The 22,723-nt window shown below is 37.0% G+C and overlaps 1 protein-coding gene and 1 long non-coding RNA gene across 7 annotated transcripts in view; one reads left to right on the top strand and one right to left on the bottom strand.

The window, feature by feature from the left end:
* Nucleotides 1-22,723, bottom strand: part of Adgrb3 (adhesion G protein-coupled receptor B3) — a 707,451-nt gene that overhangs the window by 588,828 nt on the left and 95,900 nt on the right. The window lies entirely within an intron of this gene.
* Nucleotides 3,361-22,723, top strand: part of LOC121133274 — a 52,249-nt gene continuing 32,886 nt past the window's right edge. Inside the window, exon 1 of the long non-coding RNA XR_005870090.1 lies at nt 3,361-3,624. This is a non-coding gene — a long non-coding RNA (uncharacterized LOC121133274). The remainder of the gene's footprint in view (nt 3,625-22,723) is intronic.

The raw sequence follows: 22,723 nt of genomic DNA on the forward strand, positions 1-22,723 counted from the left end.
CAAGGAGAAGTGAGAACACCCACTGTAGGAGGTAACAGGAAAGGATGTCAAAAGAACTTAAGTTTTCCAATGTGGAAATAACCAAGCTATTTAGCTAAAGGGCAGATTAAAAATGATGCTAATATAAGATACAGATTCTAAGTTTAGCAAAATAAAAATTATAGTATTTGTTTTTCTTTAATTCCCACTATATGCCATATATCTAAATTGCAGTCGAATGCAGCTGACAGATTTACTCAGAGAGCTGGACATACTGCTATTATAGTGTCCTGTTGCAGGCTCAGTAATTGGGCTTGAATCTAGGAAGAATTCATACCCAGTTATGTTTCACTGAGGGTAAATTTATCCTGGCAAATGGCATGATTTTCTCTAGCTCAGATACTAAATAGGAGGCGGTCCACCTGCACAGACAGCTGCTACTTCATGAAACCTTTGCCAGGAGCCACTATTTAATAGAGTTGTGTCGGCATTATGTGTGTTGCTTTCCCCTAACAAAAGGCAAGATGACTTGGACCTGAGATTTTTGCCTTGATTTGCTTTTGTACTCTGCAATTTATTAGGACACAAGGCTGGGTAGTGTCATTTTATTTGATTCTGTCCAGAGAAATGTTATGATTCTTTATGAATTACTTATCTCACTCTAATAAGGCTTAACATGCAAAATTAGCCTTCTATACACTTCTAATTAGTTTTAAATGAATTTTAGCTTCTCTTTTAGGAAAAGATATATTCAACTAACTCCTCAGAATTTAATCTCCATTACTCAATCGTATGACAACCACTCCTATGGGAGAGCTCTTTCTGGCTCTCACTCTCTCTGTGTATGTGTGTTGTATAAATGGCTACCCTTGTTTTAAATTTATAAATCAGTATTTATATAATAAGTAGTATAAATTAACTTGTGTAATGTTTATATATACTTATTTTCTTGCTTCTACTTCTATCTTATGTTTTAAAACAAGATGTAATAGAAAATAATGGGTCCACTGACCAAATTATATAATTAAATAAGATTTTCCAAGTAAAGGATATATTCATTTGAATAAAACTAAAGGCATACAATGATACTCAATCTAATTTTAAAAAAATAATTTCAAACAATGAAGATGTTACTTTAGTTACTGAATAAAAATTCATGAGATTTTCTTAACTACATTTTATTTAAAAAATGATAATGCTTATAAAATATTTTGTTGTTATTGTTTTTTCTACCATAAATGTTATTTATTTTTTGACTCCCAGTTGGCATAGTTTCTTTTTTCCAAGACAGAATTTATATTTTGCATACTAAGAAGATTTTTATTTTTACAAAGTTACTCTATATATATTTACATTTAACTTCCATATAAAATTTTCATAATAAGCAAATACATTTTCTGGAAATATCCTGGACACAAAATAATTAGTCCATATAAACACGTTGTAAGGCCACCTCTTAGACTATTAGGCCATGTCAGAATATGAAGTAATTCCAGAGTAAAGAAAGCAACGGCTTGAGGATGTGCACATTGTTAATGTATTAACAATAAGATTGGTTAACTAGAAGGTTCATTGGGTAAAGGTGCTTGCAACCCATAAATGCAAGTCCAATGATCTGAATTTCATCCCCAGAACCATGGAGATGTGGACAGGCAAAAGTGACAACAGAGTCGTTCTTGAACCTCCACACTCACCCACATTTACACATGCACACACAGTAATTAGATTTTTTAAATTAAAAAATTACAAATAAAGGAGCAGAATCTTGGTATTTATACCGTCAACTGAGACAAAAATTATAGAAAAGATACATAGCGAATTGGAAGGAAATGTTATTTTAGAGAAAGATCTATGAATTAACTTTCAAATGAGTAAAATCATAAATTTCACAGGTATATAACAAGCATTCTTGAGTTAAAAAATCTCAAATTTACTGAACTACTGTAAAATAAAATTTTCCATCTGTAATGTGACTCTAACATAGGAATAAAATTATGGCTGTGAAGAGCTCTATGTAGATTCTCTCTATGTTGGTAAATCAAGAACCATTGTTTAACTATCAAAGGGCTTCAGTGTTTCCTACTTCTCATCAGATAAAGAAATTGTCAATGAACATGCTTGTGGCACAATTCTTTATCAGGGATGAATCTTCCAGAATGATCTGTGAAGCCTGGTCAAGATCACAGCATTCATCATCATCCTATCATAGTCTACAACCAGGTTACATTTAAAACCCTTTGGGATTGTGTTTCTATGCATGTGTATGAAACTGTCCTACACAGGAAGCATCTTTGAGGTTCAAAAGGCTTCTAATTAAAGAAAACTGAATGAAACAATGTATTTACATTAAGGTTACTAATAGGATTAGGAGAAGGATAGCAGACAGAGCAGCAATTTGTTATGTTACAAAGCAGAACAGTGTAAATGCCAAAATGTTATAAAAAAATGCTGAATGAACACAGTGAGAGGTATATGCAATCATTCATTTCCAAATGGGGGCTGTAAAATAACTTCAGAATGTTAATAATTCAGCAAGACTGCAGGTACAGAGTATATTTTTCTCCACAGGCAAATAACCAAGGTGGCTTAAACATGGGGTATATGGAGTGCTATATTAGTAATAAAGACAGGGTGTCTGGATAACACTGATGATGTATTGAGAGGAAATGGATTACAACTGTCTTCACAGGAAAGTGGTATTAATGAAGCTACTTTTATTGCTGTGTTTGCTATAGGAGTAGTTTGCTATTATACCAGAAGCTGATGAAGTAGATGGAAAAATTAACAATATGAACAGGACTACAATGAGCCTTGATATAATTTATGGTGAAGTTGACAAGAGCATGACTGCAGAAGTAATTTTCAAGAGGAGATGGTATTGGTGATAATGATTATGGTGGTAGCAATTGGGTGTTTGGACAATAGTAACTTTCATAAGCAGCAAATATTAATTGAGCTCTTCACCTGTACAGACAACTTTCTCACCAAAACATCCACAATTTCTTTTTTGTTTGTTTGTGTTTTTTTGTTTTTTTTATTTTATTTTCCAGTTTAAATTTAGATAAGAAACAAGGTTGCTTCACAAGTCAGTTCCAGGTCCCTCTCCCTTTCCCTCCCCTCCTTCCGTGCCCTCCCCCCAAACCCCCGCCGTTATCCCCTCAATCCCCCAGGGAGGGTGAGGCCCTCCATGGGGGTGTCCATAGTCTGTCATTTCATATAGGGCAGGGCCTAGACCCTTCCCCAATAGTTCAGGGTGAGAGTGCACCTCACATTGTTCTATGGGAGTTCTAATGTTGACAGTTTACCTGTCAAGGGCCATTGTTTCCTACAGATTAATAAACCAGCCCTAAATGCACTGAGTAATTCTCTTAAGGTCATATACATTTGGAGACCAGAATAGAAAGGTAGGTCTCCATGACTGCAAAGGTCAAAGGTTCATTCTAGTGCATTCCATCACTGAATACAAGGGAGACACAGATTCTCAAGTGAAGTACATAGTGATAATGAATGGACAAACAGCAGAAGTTAGAAGTGCTATGAAGTAACACTTAAGTCAGTAACTATGGACATCCATGGCCATGCTGGAAATTGGTTCTCATAAATGTTAATATGGAGCCCAGACTATCAGTGGTTGAAAGATAAATGGTAAGTTACCAATTCTTTTTCGGGTAGCTAAGGAGAAACCAGGCACTGTTTTGTGAGAGGAAAGCAAGGTTAAATGTTTTTTCAAAACTTGCATTTTGTTTCAGGCTTATTATGGTAAGTAGCTTAAAATGTCATCTTGGCTTATAGAATAGTATCTATAAAAGATTCTGAAACAATTTTCAGGAGAGCTTGGGAAATGAGAAGGCCTAGCACTGTAGGGACAATACTGGCCATTATTAAAAGCATAGGTACAAAAATTGACCATAGCAATGGGTATAGGAACCAAAGGAATTTCTTTTCAAGTTAACAACTTGGCTAAGAATAAATTGAACCAAGTTGGGGACAAAAGGCAACCCCCCGGGTTCAGGCACTCTTTTCAGAGGTTCTGCCTAGCAAAGAACACTAGGCATGAAAATCAATTTTTTTCTCAGAATGGTGATAGATATATAATCAGTATAAAATTGAAGGTGAGAAAAGTAAAGTATTGGAGAGTTCAAGAAAAAATGATGCTCTCAATTCTACCAGCACTTGAAGTTCAGGGCATGCTCCTAGTCAAAAAAGAAAAAGAAAAAAAGAAAAAAGAAAAGCACTATGCTCAGAAACGGCCCAAGCACTTCCACAAGAAAGCGAATGGAACAAGAGATAAATAACAGACATATATGTCATCCTCCACAAATCGTCTCCTAAGTCTCAGAGCAGTGGGATTCCGGGGTGTAGGCGAGTGGGAAAGTGTCTGAGGAACTGGAACACGGAAGCAGCACTTGGTGAAATCTAAGTGCACCATCCACAGGACAAGTAGAGCTGCAAATCTGGCTGTATGCTACACAGTATTTCATAAGTGGATGGAGCACACTATGTGATTAAATGCCTGTCATCGTGCCAGGAGGAATGCTGTATAGGAACACGTTTAACCACGCTATGAACATAAAAACACCTTCCATGCAGAAGCAGCCTATCTGCACCTTTTGGAATACCAACGGTTTGAGAATTAAAATTTCTGTTCCTTGCAGCAACCTCTTCCAACATTAGAAGCCAGATGATAAACTAAATAGCCCCAAACTGCCATCTGGCCTCTGCGTCGCACAGGAAGCCCTTGTAGCTTTTGAGCGATTTTACATATGGGTAACGAAGATGGACTGCAGTACCGTGAGCACCTGTGCCACAAGAAAACAACCCATCAGCATTCTATGAAACAGATTTCGCAAAAGAGAAGCCTATGCCTCTTCTGGTTACTCTGTGTTTGTATTTTGTATTGCCCTTCTTCTCCAAGCCTAACGTCCTGCATTTCTACATGGCATCTGCACACACAATTCCCATTAGATTTAAAGTGCTCTGTGTATGGAAGGGGAAGTACTATATGCTCTTGAAATATTATCTTATTAGATTGTTTTAGTTCTTAACTCTCATACCCATGGGATAGATAGGAAGGAAGCAGTGTTATTCAATTATAAAGTAACTCTCTCCTTAACCAAATGCTTTAAATTAAACCAAGGCAAGTTTTTCATTGGTGGCATTTAAATGGGAGTTATATACAGCTGTCTCCTGGGGCACTATACGTTGTCCTCTACCCTTAATTTGACCGGAAGAGATTTCCCAGAGCTGAGCTAGCCAGCAGGTGAAGGAAGGGGAAATATGCCAGCATGCCCATTAATCAGAACTCTAAGCTTAGAGACACAAATATATCTCTGTTTTCTAAAAGCACTTGCCACAGAGCCTAGAAAAAGGAAGAGGGGGTTTTTACTTTAACTCAAAATTATGTTCTTTATAGATCTTTGTTTTTGGGGATAAAAGAAAAGGCAGAACAATAGTGTAAAGCTAGATAAATGAACCATGTCTACATTAGAAGGCTGTCACAGAACTAGATAACAACAAAAAAACTTCCTTTATCAGAAAATATGAAGTCTTAAGGGCAATGTTTCAAAACAAATTCTCACATTCAGTCCCAGCTCTCTCTTTGCTGTCAAACACTGGGACTGACTGTTTTCTCCTCTAAACCCCTGCTGTGGAGGTTGGTGCTTCCTCCTTTCTCCAAATAAGTGGGGTGACAGCTCCTCTGGGTTGACCTCTGGCTCCTCTCCTCCCAGACCTCCACCGTCTTTATTTATTTTAGTGGTCACCTCAGCAGAAAGGCTGTTCTCAACCAATCTTTCTTTCAGATCATCCTCAATAGCTGGCCTTGCCCACAATTCTGCTTCATAATTCTCAAACAAAATAACAAAACTAAACTATACCTGTCTAAGCATCTGCTGTACTGTGAGCTCATGCTTAATGCTGCCTCCACTTCAGTCAGGTTCCTTCCAGTCGTTTCTATGAAATTGTCTTGATTTCAGTGCCACTTTCTGCTAAGAGTTCTGGTCCCTTATCCTTATAAATGGCAGCATATCTACTGTTCTAGAAATCTGGTTCCTTTATTAATGTGTGTGTATGTGTGTGTGTGTGTAGATGTATGCCATATAACATATATTCACTTATATGTTTGGTTATACATATTAAATAAATATGACTATACATAATTATCCATATTTGTGCATGTGACTATAAGTGGGCATGCGTAGTCTATGTGTGTCCTCTTTGTGATTGTGTGTGTAGAGACCAAAAGGTAGCATTAGATGCCTTCCACTATCATACTCTATATTACCTTTCGAGACAGGGTCTTCTCACTGTACCAGAGCTTACCAACTTACTAGACAGCCTAGCCTTTGAGCTCTCCGATATGCCTGTCTTCACCAACTCCTTTCCCCTTGCTCTGCACTGGTTTTAGGGTTTTAGACTGTGCAACCATACCCAGCTTTTGTAGGAGTCCTGGGAATACAAACTTAGGTCCTTACGCTTGTACAACAAGCATTTATCTACTGATCCATCCCTCCAGCCTCCTCTGTTATATATTTAAACATACTAATACTAACAAAGCCACAATTGTCTACTTCAAAAGTCAACTCAGCTCTCAAAAAGTCAAAAGCTTAATTTCCCTTATTCCTGCAGCCTTTAGTGGATTCTCAGGCCTATGCTTAGCAGCAGCACTACAGCCTTGGGAAGATATTCTCCCACACTTGTGGCTCTGACAGCTGTGTTTGTCTGTTCAGAGACAATCACAGGCAGTCATAGGCAGGCACATATGCATCCATCCCATGTTCTCAGTGTTCTCTTTCCATGTGACTGTGTGGTACTCAACTTTTCTTAAGTATCATCCATTCTGGTCCATTAGGTCATCTGTCCGAACAAAGCTCATGGCAATTTAAAATATTGATTCCTTCTCTGCTTTCTCTGTGAGGCGATCTGTGTTATCTCAAACCTCTCAAAAGGCAGGATTTCCAGCTCACTGTTCCCTTAGTCTTCATACACAAACTCCCCATCAAATGAAGAATCTCATATCAGTGTAGGTTTTACGAATTATTAGAGTACCGGGAACCTATTTTCTGTTTGATACATTTATTATTCTCTAGATTTCCCAGAATGACACTTTGTAGATACTAAGCATTTGTTATGGTTATTTTCCCTTTCAAGTTGATGAACTCTGGGATCAACTGAGCCAAACCCATCTGAGCATGTTCGTAAGGGTACTTCCTGGGAGATTAACCGAGGTGGATCAAAGCTCCCCAAAAGTGGGCAGCATCTTCTGGCATCAGCCATGAGGAAAAGTGTTCTGCTACTTTTGTTCACCCTCCATCACATGCTAGTGAGTGCACCCACCCTGTTACGGCCAATGGCCTGAATTCTCCACCATAATGGAATGTACTCTAAAACCAAGAGACAAAAGAACCCTCCCTTCCTAGGGTTGTTTTGTCAGGAATTTGTTCTAACTATGAGACCAGAAACTAACACAATATTCAATTAAGTCTTATTTACCATTTATCAGGTGCTGTTAGATGCTGGGAAGAGAACATAAACTAAGCAGGTGAGCAGTTTCAGAGTTTCCAGGCTAGAAGAGGCAGTCACAGTGTTGAACTGTGTGATGTAGCATCCAGGAACACAGCACACTACAGCCATGGGACTGGGGTAGCCTCTCTTCGACCTTCTCAGTTTCCAGTTATCACTGCATTCAAATGTGTCTCCCCTACCTTCCCAGCCTCCAGAATGTCCCTGCTGTAAAAGTTCAGAGACTAATTTGTTTACTCCAATGTGGAAATACTACCTTAGCAAACCAATGACAGACTTTTGAATCAAATATCCATTTAACCAAAAAGCAAGTTGCACATCTCCCTGCTTAATTTTAATGTCTGTTTTCTGAGAACAGCTATCTTACCTACTACCAAATAGGGGTTCAAATACTGATATACAACACAACACATCTCTCCCTTTCTCTTTCTTACTGAATCAAAACTTCCTCTGGGTATTTTCTCCCAGCTGATATTTCAATGACTCATATAGCACTTTTCCTGATCACAAAGCCCGATTTAATTTCTAGAGCTAAATTTTAAAATGGCTATGTGTTTACAAACACTGTGTCTCCAACAGTCTGATGAACATTTCCAAGTGGAATCACCCCCAGACCTCTCAAAGCATGTTTACTTTGGGCATAATAACCCCTCCAAATACTCTCCATTTTAGTAAGAGGGAAATGAAAAATATTTTTATTCACTCTCACGTCTCTTGTTTTCAGGTAGTAACATCAATTCTTACAGTCTCTTAACCTTTCATTTTTTACATTGTTACTCTTTCCCATCTATTGACAGAATCATTTATACTATTATAACTATATAATGAATGCTAAATGTACCTGTAATTGTTACTTTTCAAGTAGTGAAAAGTAATGATGACTCCCCAAAATACCTTTCACACCAGCATTATTTTGTAAAACTCCACAGAGGTATCATTTAACAGAAAGCTAAGTCTCAATTTCTATATCTACCTCAAGTATCTAGTGTCCTGGCCTTGCCCTGGATAATTCTTGGAGAGTTTGCTTCCTCAGACATATGGAGGATTTAGATGACTATATCCATTTCTCTTTTCTCATTATATTATCTGAAGGTTTATCTCAAGTCCAGTATTGTCCAAAGTATTTTAAGACAATCTCTGATGGTGAACCTGTGTCTAAATTGACTATTACTTGGCAAGCAAAGTTTCAATGTTCATTTTGCTGTCTAAGAAGTCACTACCCCTATGAGTCACATATATTATGCTATGCCACTACATGGGTATCTTTCTCTTGAGTAGAAAGGACTTCAATAAGTACCTCTGCTTCCTACCTTCTGGCTTAAATGCCATCATTGATACAACTGCACACAACTTTTCATCAACAGTTCCTTAATGATTTTCAAAGCTAATGATTAAAAGTCGGCTTCATCCTTTGCAATTTGGTTTTGATTTCTCTACTGTCTCACAAGTGGACACCAAAATTATCAACAAACAGCAATCTTTATCAATCAAGCAGCTAATCAAATTTAGCTTGAGGGTATTTGATTTGGACCTAGAGTTTAAAATATCATCTCTTGAAAGCTCAATTTCATATTTGATTGTCCTTCATCTTGAATCTCTTTCTCATTTCAAACAGTTTTGCTGGTTTCAATTATTTCAATTCCTTGTTCATGTATAAACTCAAATTTAAATATCTGAGAGCAAGAGGTTTCCCTGGGAATAATTAATTAGGAGGCAATCATTTTTCACAATATCATATTTGTAAATAGGTTTCTCGCTTTCTCCATGAACAGCTATTTGTGCCAGTTTGCATTATCTGGACTGGGCAAGGTAAACAAAATGTAGGAACTTGGAAAGGAACTTGCTTAAATGGGGTGGGGCTCCATCTGATTATGTATATTTCACTGAGAGAGCTAAATTGACCAGTGAAAATGTCAGGATTGTAAGTAATGGATGAATGCTCATAAAGGGTTCAAGTTTTATCTCTGTCTCATAGAAGCTGGAAGTCATACACAGACCGAAGTTGTCATCATTCTTTTATTTCAACCAGCACTGCTAAAAAGAAGAACGTGGTCTTATTTCTTCTCAGCTTGTCTATGCTGGCCAGGTTTATTACAACTTGACACAAGCTAAAGCTATCTGAACTAGGGAACCTCAATTGAGAAAAAGTCTCCATAACGTCTGGCTCTAGTCAAGTCTGTAGGGCATTTCCTTAATTAATGATTGACTGGGGAGAGTCCAGTCCACTATAGGTGGTGCCATTCCTGGGCTAGTGATCCTAGGTTCTATAAAAAAGCAGGTGAGAAAAACATGAAGAGCAAGCCAGTGAATAGCAATCCTCCGTGTCCTCTGCATCAGCTTTAGCCTCCAGATTGCAGCCCTGTTTGAGTTCCTGTCCTGACTTCCTATGATGGTGAACTGTGATGTAGAAGCATAAGCTGAATGAACACTTTCCTCTCCAAGTTGCTTTAGTCATAGTGTTTCATCAGAGCAATAGTAACCCTAAATAAAACAGATGTTCCTCTTCAATTGTTACGAGCAATTTAGTATGTCATTGATTCTAGAGCCACTGCTATGCTGGTGTCCTCAATCCAGCTATAACTGTCTTCATTAGTCATATGCTCCATAATACCTGCAATAGAGAAGGCCTCAGTCATGTTATTTGTCTTATTCTTCAGTAATCACAGGTCTTGATGTGAAGGTCATATGATCCTGTTTTATGTATCCTTCAAGGGTGGTATGATTCCAACTAGAGTCACATTAAATTAAAAAATCATAGTAATTAAACCTTGATCACTTAGAGAATTTAATTGTAGCTTTTTTCAAATATGCTATACTGGACAAATTCAAAGTGATATATATAATGCTAAACTTACTTGAAATCCTTTTTATTAAGTATTATAAAACAGAACTAATTTACATGTGATATTGCCCAAAACTCACTAATAATAAGAAAAAAAATTTATTGCCAATAAGTACCATGAGGGCTGTGGACAATCTGTTTCCAAGAAAATTCATAACTGACATTTCTAGATTTCAAAATCTCCTATAAATTAATCTTCACAGTTTCATATAAATCTTCTTTATTCTTTTTAGTGCCAAATTTGCAAATGCAATTGGCTGAAATGATTCCATCTAAGTACTTAAATGAATTATGCTAACTTATGTGGAAATGGGATGTTCCGGTTCTGAATCAACCCCAGGAGGTTCCCTTTGAGGTTGAGAATGCACTCTTTACATTCAAATGTACAAGGAAAAAAAACCATAATGAATAAGAAATCCGCCTGGATGAAGCTTCTATGATGACAATTAGGGTAGTCATCAATCTGATTACAGGGGAAGGCCAGTTCAGGTACCCTCTCCATTATTGCTAGGAGTCTTAGCTGGATTCATTGTGGATTCCTGGGTTTCTCCCTAACCCCATAATGGCTCCCTCTATCTAGACATATCTTTCTTTGCTCTGGCTCTCTGTCCCTCCCCAAACTTAACATCCTGTTTCCTCATGTTCTGCTCCCCACCTTCACCCCTTCCTCATGCTCCCAATTTACTCAGGAGACTGATAGAAGCAAATGCAGAAATGTACAGCTAAGCACTGGGCCTAGTCCTAGAGGCCAATCGAAGAGAAGGAGGAAGGATTCTATAAGCAAAGGGGTCAAGATCATAATGGGGAAACCAACAGAGACAGCTGACCTGAGCTAGTGGGAGCTCACTGACTCAAGACTCACTGCTGGGGAACCTGCATAGGACCACCATGCTAGGCCCTCTGAAAGTAGATGCCAGTTCTGTGGCTTGGTCATCAGTGGGGCCATTGGTAATGGGACCGTGATTTATCTCTAGTGTATGAACTGGCTTTTAGGAGCCGATTCCCTCTGGAGGGATACTTTGCTCAGCCTCAATACATGGGGGAGGGGCTTGATCCTGCCTCATCTTGATTTGCCAGACTTTGTTGACTCCCCATGGGAAGCCTTGCCCTTTCTGAGGAGTGGATGGAGGGTGGATGGGGAGGGGATGGAATGAGAGGAGTGGGTGGAGGGGGGAACTGTGGTTTCTATGAAAATTGAAAAAACTTTTAAATAAAATATATGAAAAAAGAATATAATATAAAAGAAAATCATATGATTTCAAACAACAACAGAAGGTCATTACTTGATTCATTGTCAAATTCTACTAATATGAATGCTGTGCCCAATGTCTGTAGGTGAACTTACTATCTGTGCTCCATTAATACACATTTAGGTGATTCACTGCTCTCTAGGATGTAATAGAGACTAAACACACACAAGAATAATGTTCAGTCCACATGCTCAGACTCCATCAATTAGGTAAATAACTTGAAAGAGAAATTTCTCAATGGTTCATCCAATTTCTCCACAACCCCCTTCTCCTTCTGCGTTTGTCCTCCTCTTTTCCCTCTTCTTCTTTTGTTTTCTTGATAAAGAATTTGTTAAAAACTACTGGCTGGTCTGGTATTGGGTATATAGTAGAGACTGAACTCAAACTCATGGGAATCCTACTACACTGAGGTCTAGTATTAAAACCATGGGCCATCATTCCAGAGCTAGCAGATCCTCTTGTCTTCCTCCTTTATTCAGGGTAGATATTTTCATATATAAGCATCTGTTTTCCTCTCCAGTCTCTTTCCTGCATCCACTACATGTAATTTTATTTCTTATTTTACAAGAGGTGCTCAGTGTCTCTTGCATGAAACATTGCAAATGCACTCTGCTTCAATGAAGCAGTGACTGATGGAAGCTACACAATGACACTAAGGCTTATGCTTTCATGACTGATATGGACTGTTCAAAAGACAAAGTAATCTAATAACTGAGTATATTAAATCATCCACAAGGGAAAGAAAACTGACAAGGGGACTAAGAACACAGGTGAAGTATTAGAGTATGTAAGAATCAAATTATTGTAAAAATTTTTAAATAAAATGCTATTTTAAAGATTATAGCATCAAAAATTAGTTATGAAATCAAGTAACTGTTTTTGGAAAATGAAAAATGTGATAAATGCAAATTAGGGTTTGTTCCTAGGCTTCCCAATTCTATATATTTCAGATACTCTGGAATAAAGATGAGCTGTCTCTATTGTATCCATAGTCTTCAGAACCCTGTTTCCCGCTCTGGGGAGACACAGAGCCACACCCTATCCAAATCATACATATAATACACACCCTACACCTGTGGCTCATTGCAGATGAGAGGGTAGTATGATTTTAAAAGCAAGAAGACCTAGACTTCTGTCACCAGATAATGTCTTCTATATGATAAGGAAACTTCATCTATGACTTATCAGCAATATGGTAGAGGGACAAGACCTGCGTAATGATAACGTCAGTTGACATGCCTACTCGGATAGAGGAAAAACTACCAGGTCACCTGTAGATGAAGAGCTACAGGTTGTTCATGACTGTTCAGGTAGAGTGGAAGTATTCTGGAGGGAAGAAACCCCTGAGAAATTATCCAATCCCAAGTGGTGAGCTCTAAACACATATAGATGCAAGCAACATTAAACGGACTCACTGAGATTTGTGTGTGTAAAACCTGCTGATTTAAAAATAAGGAGAAAGCCATCATTTGAGTGGAAGTTGGGGACAAACATGGGAGGAACAGAGAGGAGGAGACAGGGATATGTGGAAGTCATGTAAGAAACAATACTCATATAAAATCCTCAAAAATTGATATTAAAAATTGAAGTCACTAGAGAACCTAAGAAAATACATTCACCTCAATAATGTGATGAAGTAAAATCATAGTAATAATTTGTAAGTATATCAATAAGTTAATTTTGTAAGTATATCAATAAGTGATATTTTCTACAACTTAGAAGATATACCAGAAAGAGTATTCTTAAGTGTGGAAGTTAACTCAGCAGGATTCATATTTTTAAGTGAAAAGAGAAGTAAACACTAATATCTTTGATCCATAATTCTACTCACAGAAATGTATATAAGGAAATTTAGAGTTGTTCAATTGCAGTGGTGTTATAGTAGGTATGCCCATTCATTTAATGCCAGAGCCTATTCAATACTATGCTGATAAACAACAAAAAAATTATGATGACAGTGTGAAGTATAAAGACAAGGAAGGAGAGCTGGGTTGTAATATAATGTGTAACAGGATAACTGTTGCATAGAATCAGTCTCTTAGGGAATAAACATCATCTCTGCATGAATAGGTATGTGTATACTTATGAGCATATGCCAAATGTAGATATATTTATATATAACTAAAATGCATATTTAAAATCAAATTGTAAACATATATGCATCCATACTTTATGTACATTTCCCGTCTGAGCTATGAAAACATAAATGTTCTGTATAAATGCAAGAAAAGGAACAAAAGAAGTCACTTATGAGATGCAATTATTCAGCATATCTGTAATATGTAAATTTTAGAAAATAAAGGAAATTGTGAAAGGGGTTTAAAGGAATCACCTATAATTTAGCCATGTAAAACAATAATTTTTTGGTTTTTTTCTATTGAGAAAAAAGCACAAACAACTAGAAGTTCTCATTTTTTCTATATTGTATCCTAAGACTTCAATTAATGTCTGAGTAATGTATTCAAATGGACATAACACCTTTATCTTAACTCTTGTAGAAGCCTACATGATAGGCATTCATTATTCTCTTTTTAAAACACAGTGGTTCCCTGAGTTTGTAGAGGTGTGAGGCAGACAATCAAGAACTCATTTTCTAATCTTGCAATTCTAAACAGGTCCACTTTCAAGTACACCAACTCAATTTTCAAAACTTGAACTTTATTTCTCAGAATGACTCGTATAATTGGTGTTGTTATTTTTTTTCTCTCTCCTTTCTGTCAAAGTCAAGTCCCAGAGGAAGTAGGAAAAGTGTCAAGTTTTCTTTAAAATGTATATCACTTGTCATTGAACTAGTTGGAAACCTCCATTCAGAATCCTTTATGTTGAGATAAAGCGTATAAATACTCTGCTTAATTAGAACCTTGAGAATCTACAACATATGTGGAATCTAAAACGATTTTTGAAGAGACTTCTCATTAGCTATGATTTGCCATAATACTGGGAGAAATATGACAAACAATTTATCTTCTAAATTTATCCAAGTCAATTACAAAGACTACTAAGTCAGTAAAACACATGATAATTACAGCTCTTATTATAGGAAACACATTATTATGATTTTCATTCTTTGGGAGGTTGAGTGATAAATTGTTCCCTATGTATGTGTGTATATGTGTACTGTGGCCCCTGAATACTTTATTATGTGTATGTGCAGATTCTGAGCACCCCCACTGCTAATAACAATAGTCTGTAACTCTAATTCAAGAGGACCTGACATCCTCTTCTGGATTCCATGGGCACCTTTGTGATGCAGGCATACATGCAGGGAAAGTATCCAACCAAATAAATATGCAAAAATAGTGTTTTCCTTTACTATTGATATTCATTTTCTAGTTATTGCCATGAATTAGCTCTATGAATATCTTCATATGATATCACAGATATACACATTATCACACAGTATATCTTTCTAGTAGTATAAATTTCTACTCTCAAAAACACACTGTGGGATTTTACTTTTTAACAAATTCCTTTGAATGAACCAAAAGCAGAAGATTCAGAGGTGGTTAGATGGGTTTAATCAAGTGTACAGAAAATCAACAGAGGTGTCAGGAGTTTCTTACAGACCCTCAACTTCTGAGTGGTTGGTGACAGTCATTACAGTGACACCTACTGTTGCTGATTCTGGTTTTTGAAAATGCTAAATGAGCTTCTCCTTTAACAAGCTATAACCTTTTGCTACCAGTCGTCCAGAAAGTTAAACAAAATCATAGAAAGTTAATTAAACTAAATAGGTGAGATAATAAGAGTAAATGACTATTGTTAGCATACACTCTACAATGAACTACATGGATGGTTGGATGGTTATGGATAATTAACTTAACAATTTGAATGTGCAAACATCCTTTGTTTACAGTTAGTACATTGATTTAAAAAAATTAGGCTAGAGCTGAGAAGTTATTCTCCTCATCAGCTATTTATCATCTTCCTTATCTAGATAGACAGAGCTTCATACACTCAAGTCTCAGCTGCATTATATCTCAAAGAACAAACATGTCAAGGGACGTCATATTATGCACTTGCTCCTATTCCTCAGTCAATAGGCTTGACTTCTCTATTCTCCCTATACACTCCTCTCTGAAGAAAATGTCCCTAACTGTGCCTGAGCTACCTTCTACAACTTCAAAACAAGCTTCATTCTCAGGATCTAGATGGACTTGGAGAAAGGGAAGGAAGTCTATGATCAAAATACATCAACAGTTAAACATTGCTGTAAACAATAAAAAAGTAGAATCTATTTACCTCTCTCCGAATAATTACTTAGCATATAAAGCATGGTAAACTTCCTCGAACATGACTGAGGCATGGTGGCACAAGCCTGTAAGCAAAGCATTACATAGATAGAAACAGGAGATCACTAGTTTAAGGCCATCATTGGCTACATTATGAAATTGAGTTCAGTCAGCGTTATTCAAGCCCATCCCAAAATTTCTTTCCCTTGGCCGTGAATATCTTGTCAATATCTGGTGCGTTTAATTTTTTCCCAACAAAGGTTCTAGAAAGAGCTACATTCCTTCCTTTTAATTCATCTTGTCTTATTTACTCTTAATCACTATGCATTTCTGTCACCCAAACTTCTGCTCTTCAAAACAACCAGAGGCATTCTCCGCAAGTTCACCAGTAAACATTTTATGAGCTAGAAATCATAGGTCTGCCCTCTTTTTTCCTAACCAACGGTAGAATTGCAAATGTTTGCTCACTCTGTCCATTTTCTCCTATACGTGGCATAAAGGACACCACCGTCTTCTTAGGTTTTCAATATCTAACATGCCTATGTCAGCTTACTTTACTTCATGCTTTCCATCTGTGGGTGTGAGCATGAGCTTGCATGTGTGAGCTTTTGTTAGTAAATGAATGTATGAATACCACATATGTGAAAGACAGAGGACAATATCCAGTATTCGTCATCACCTTACATCTGACTTAAAGTAAGTTTTTATTTCATTCATTCATACATATTATGATGGATATGCCAGCCAGTTGGCCTGTGAGTTTCCAGGATTATTCTAGGTGTCCCTTCCTCCCAGATCCATTTGAATTCCTGGGAACACATCGACTGTTTTATTACACTAGTTTTATGTTCCCTCTGAGGATTCAAACAGGTCCTCCTGTTGCATAGCAAGCACTTCTACCAATAGAGCTATCTGCCAGGCCCCCAACCCATCTTTTATGTTGGGAAGTCTGAAACCCTAATATTTTAGACTCTTTTCATTTACAATCATTTTCTTGATAAGATCATGAAGTTTCCTAATTTTAAGTACATACTAACGGCTTCCATATTCTTATGTATGATTGGAATGTCTCTTATAAAGTCCAATTGGTATATTCAATGTCTTTGAACTTATATGTTTATTACAAAGCATGCAAATCTAGAACTCTTGTAGCAAAGTTCCTTGTGTGGTCTTTTTCAACTAAGTAAGCATCAGCTTTACTTTGAAGTTCCTTAAGACAATACTGAGCACATCTTTATTGATAGCTCACATTTCATATTTTATATATAACTGTATATGAAAGTCTGTGAATCCTCTCAAATTATAGCCTGACTTTAATGATCCTCTCCACCTCCACTACTGTTTCCTTTTCACCGATTATCTTCATCGCTCCACTGTAATTTATTTGTTACCCACAGTGGTTTTCGATTGAGGAACCATACAAGATGTAAAACAGATGTCATGGTCTACATTTAAAATGACTCCCACAGGCTGTTATGTTTGAACAATTGGTCTCCAGCTGGTGGCAAAGTTTCAGAAGGCTGTGGAACACAGCCTTGCTGGTCACAAGAGGTGACCCTTGAGATTTTATATCCCAGCCACACTTCCTGTGTGTTCTCCTGCATGTAGACAGTAGAATCCAGGTACCGCTGCCTCACATTCCTAACACCACACCCTCCCCACCATGAACTGCACTCTCTAACTGTAAGTCAAAATAGACTCAAGTTTGAAGGGTATTTGATCATAATAGCTAATAAAACATACAATGTCATTCTTTACACAAAATGATCTAATCGTTCCCCATTCCATGCACAGGACTAGTCAGAGTCCTGACTGATCATTGAGTACATGCCATCTCCCGACTCCTCGGGCTGCAATAGCTAATATCCCTGTCTTTACTCACTCACATAAGCCACACATGCTTTCCTGCATTCCCTCAGGTCCTCCCTAACATTGTGATGTAAGTATTGGCAACTGCCATTTGCCAGAACAAAAATGTGACTCATTTCCTTTGTGTGTAAGATCATAGTTCTGAATTTGTCCTCTTTAAAGGATTTTCTGATTCCTATATAAAAACTTGCAATCCCTTCCTCTCAACAAGATATTTAGCATTGCAGATAACATCCATATTGGATATCATACAAGTGATTAAGAACACACGTTTTTGGAGGTTTGAAGAACTAGTTTCAGTTTTTCATATTAGAACTACAGAGCCAATCAAGATACCTGTGCAATAATTTCCTCTTATTTAAAATGTCATTAATATGAGCATTAAATGTCATTAAAAATAAGATAGATGGCAATTATTAAACCAATATGAGTGTCTTTTATTCCTTAATAAGTTACAAAGTACACATCCATACTCCATCCACTGGCTCCTGATGGAAAGACAATTATTTGTTAACTTTCTTAAGAAGTAGCTCATAACTAAGTACAGTAACTTGACTCAAAAGGAGTAAGAGTCTAAGGTGCATAAAATATTTAATCATTATAAACATGTAACAGTATTATTTTTATTATCTTTCTTACTTTAACTTTGTAGGTAAATTGCAGATAGCACATTAATGAGCTGAAATTATTACTCAATACCCAGCCTGATGTTTTCACAAAATTAAATTTCTTTTCCTTTGGTTATCAGTGACTTTATAGGTGTGTTTAAACCATCTCTTTCAATTTTGGAGTCTTCTCTATAGCCTACACATCCAGAGGTCTTTTCTCCATGTTCCCAGATATTTCCACAGTGAGATATCTACATTTAATTAAGTTAAATCGGGAAATTTGTGAAACAATGACAAAAATCTTTCTATGAGGTAGCATCATCAAGTTCAGGTAAATAGAATCATCAGTTTATTGTATGTTCATTTTCATGGAGATATTCACTATAATTTACACAGTAAATTTTGAGTAATAATTTTCCAGTTTCTTTTTATTCTAATAGAAGGGACAATAGTTTTGTTCCAAAACTCATCTATTTGCCTACAAGTAAAAGTGATTCTCACTACTCACTAAAGACACTTCTCCAAATATAAAGACACAATTACAGAAACCTACAACTAGTTAAAATGCAGAGAACAGATTGCTGGGTGCTCAACTACAATACACACAACCACAATACAATACAACCCCAACACAGAAGGTTCATGAATATCACAGGGGAGAGAGGAAATATTATAAGATCTCAAGGATATCTGTAGAAAGATAGTATCCTATAGGCATGACAAAAGGGTGAACCAAGGAAGTTTCAGCAATATGTAAACTTAAACAAGAACTAAACAATGAAGCCAGTTGACATGAGAAGGTGGATGGGAGGAAATCTCAAGGAAAGGATGGAAAACTCTCCATCCTTAAATGAAGAGTGGTAGACAATTATAGACTATTGAGAGGAGAATTATTCTTCCCTGGGGATGAGCGCCCTAATTGCTTATTCAAAATCAGTGGTCAGCTCTAAAAACATATCCTATCAGCAAAACCAAATGGAATCAAGAGTTTGCAATTAAATATTCATTCACATATATGTAAAAGTTATAAATAATGAAAAACAGCATTAATTTGACAGCTGAGTGAAGGAATGTGAGACACTGTAGGGATGGGGGAGTGATGTGATGTAAATACAGTATGAATATATGCCATTTAAAAATTAAACTTAATTTTAAAAGAACAAAAATGATTCTAGTGGAGTTTTAAAGTGCTAATTAAATAAGCCCATTTCATTCCAAAACTTTGATGAGCTTCTAACACCCAAATAGTTCTTTACACATAATGCAAACTTCAAAGCAAAAAAGATAATACAGGATTTTCTAAGATAATTCAGTAGCTGCTGTACTACAAAGAGTCAAAAACATTTTAATATGGAATCTTTCACTAAAGTTAAAAAATCACCTATTTTAGAAAAGAAAATGTATCAGGAATTTTCCCCCTAATACATCCTTCTGTTAATGTGTTCCTGTTCAAAAATTAACTACATTCCATATAATGACTTTTAAAAAATGACAGCTGGGCTTTAATCCTAGCACTTGGGAGGCCAGGGCAAGCAGACCTCCATGAGTTCAAGGCCAGCCTGGTCTACAAAATGAGTTCCACAACAGGCAGGACTATACAGAGAAACCCTGTCTTGATAAAACAAAAAAGAAAAGAAAATAGAAAGGAAAAGAAATGACGAATTCATGGTTGGCATAATAACAGGACAACCTGTCTATGACCCAGGTCAGAAACTTTCCCTTGTAATTCTGTATAATCAAAGTAGCAAGCATATTAAAATGTTCCAAAATCTGTAATTAATTTAATTAAGCAACTCTACATTTCTAAATTCATTTAATATAGGAAAAAGCATAAGATCTTGATAATTTCCAAATATTTCTTGATAAATTAGTATGTTTTATTTCCAATTTTAATAAGATGCTTCCTATTTCCATCTGTATAATACATATTTCTACACTTTGCGATTGTAATTCAATTTAATTCCTTTCAGATTGCACCAAGTTTTCACTTTATTCTGGATCATAGAAAAGTGAACTATATTACCAATTTGAGTTATTGAGCAGTATTCTATAAACTGGGCAAGCATATTACTTTACTTTCGAATCTGGCTTAATCACTGACTCAAGTAATATTTTAAGTCTTGTCTTATATTCAGCATCCCACAAACACCAATGAGTAAGTTTGTGTTGCTTTCAGAGGTAGTAAGCTACAAAGAAAATCACTGAACAACTGCACATGTGTGTGATGGGGACTACAAACCCAGTTAGGAGTCTATGTCCAGCCAACCTATTTCAATAAAGAAGAGTGGCTGAAAGGTGAGAACAGCACTAGAGGAAAAAGTAGACTGTGGGTATGATAAATAAGGTGAATTTCTAGTTAGTGTAATGCGTGCACTACACGCATTACACTAATTTTGGATACAAAATAACCAATGAATTAGATTTTTTTTAACTAAATGAAGATGGTGAAACAAGGTTTTCTTTTTAATGTATATTTGTAATGAAAACCCAAGGATTTTAAATTTAGTAATACCACTGTCAGTCACACAATTTTCACAAGTTTAAAAATTTCTGTGGACCTTTGTGTCAGGGTAGGTCATTTTCACAGCATGGCTTGGCTCTGTGTGATGTCCATACGCGTCACTTAGCCACACTTACTCAATTGCACGCTTCCTAACAGAAGCGCAGCTCTTTCAAATGGCCTCAAATACTGACCTCTGAAGTCTGAAGCAGATGTAATCTCTTTACTTAAATAAAATCTAGATTTCTCTTCTCACACTAATTCCCTAAAACGTTCAGGCTTTGGCTCCCCATTCTTGCAAGTGTTCTGCTACAGTGACAGTCCAGCATTGTCTCCATCATTCTTCAACGTGTGTATGAAACCTACCGATTAGACAGCCAAGTTACCCTTTTTCTCCATTTGCTCCTGGCTTGTCATCGGGCAGTCCCACCCTCCTCCTTGTATAACCATTTTCCAGTGTTCAGGAAATTTCTCTATGCCCATGTAGAACCTGTTTTTCTTCTGAATGGGAATCACACTGGGTAAAATCTAAATAGCTAAATAACAGGCTAGACTCACAGAGTTAGAGATTGTAGGTTTACGTTCATATGTAGACCCTCGATGTCAAGTTTCTGTTTTGTTTTGTGTGTATAAGTCATGAAAGTAAGAAAAAGGACAAGTGGAGTGAAGCAGGTGATCTCAAGGGGGATCCAATGAAATGCATGTGAGACTGGAGACTGGCAGGGCACGGCCTGGGGGATGCTGAAAGTGACATGTGATGTTTGCAAGCACCATGATGAAACCATTACTTCATATGCTAACCTTGAACATTCATCCAAGAAAAGAGATGTGATGCTGCTCTTGCATTCTTCTATTCTAAACAAGCTCAGAGCTGGAAGGGAATCATAGTAAGAGGGAGAACTGATGAGTGCCACAATCTGATCCTTCACCTTCTGTCCTGGTGTTTGACTCTGGTGCTTCTAAAACACTGAAGAAGTAAGAGGAAAACACAAGTTTATTTCTGGCAAAAATATATGCTTCCATCTATTATGAATGTTGTACAAGATAAAAGGGCAAGAGACTAACTCTGAAGTGGAAACCTCCAAGTATGCCTAGGGACAGAGAAGTGACACAAGAGAATCCCTAAATTTGCAGTTCTATCCAGAAAGGAACACTCACAAATGAAATGCTCAGATCTTCATTTAAGGCACTTAAAAGGGATGAAATGGCTCTTTGTCTCCTTCACAGCTATAAATGTTGTACATTTCTCTGACATGATGCACCATAAATATTCCTCAATTCTCAAGTTCCATGAGAAATTTCCCCAATTCTCCCATTTTCAAAAGTATTTCTACAAATTTGACTCCATTTTCAAATTTACTTCTATATGTCCTAACTTATGACACTAACTTCTCTCTTGAAACATTTAAAATAACACCTTGTGGTCATGACTATCTTTTATAGAACTCTCACAAGGAGTAGCTCTTAAGGAGACTCTCCAGACCAACACCTCCAACATGCCCTGGGAGTACACAAAAGTGGAAATTTGATTTCTGCCTGGTCATACTGAATGAGGAATTCTAACGGGGGACCAATAGTCTTAATGAAGCATTCCTGCTTTATCTGCTATAACTAACTCAGCATCCTTCATTGTAAGACTGCTAGCAGAAGCAACAGAGATACACAGGAGACATCTTTTTTCCAATATATTTTTATTTAAATTAGAAACATGCTTGCTTCACATGTCAATTCCAGTTCCTTCTCCCACCCCTTCTCCCTTGCCCCTCCACCAGCCCTCCCAACCCCCAACCCAATCCCCACACCATTCCCCAGGGAGGGTAAGGTCCTCCATTGGGGGTCTCCAGAATCTGTCATTTCATCTGAGGCAGGACTAGGCCCTCCCCCATGTGTCCAGCCTGAGAGAGCATCCTCCATGTGGAATG

This window comes from Mesocricetus auratus, unplaced genomic scaffold, assembly GCF_017639785.1.
Source record: "Mesocricetus auratus isolate SY011 unplaced genomic scaffold, BCM_Maur_2.0 Super-Scaffold_100021, whole genome shotgun sequence".
Taxonomy (NCBI): domain Eukaryota; kingdom Metazoa; phylum Chordata; class Mammalia; order Rodentia; family Cricetidae; genus Mesocricetus; species Mesocricetus auratus.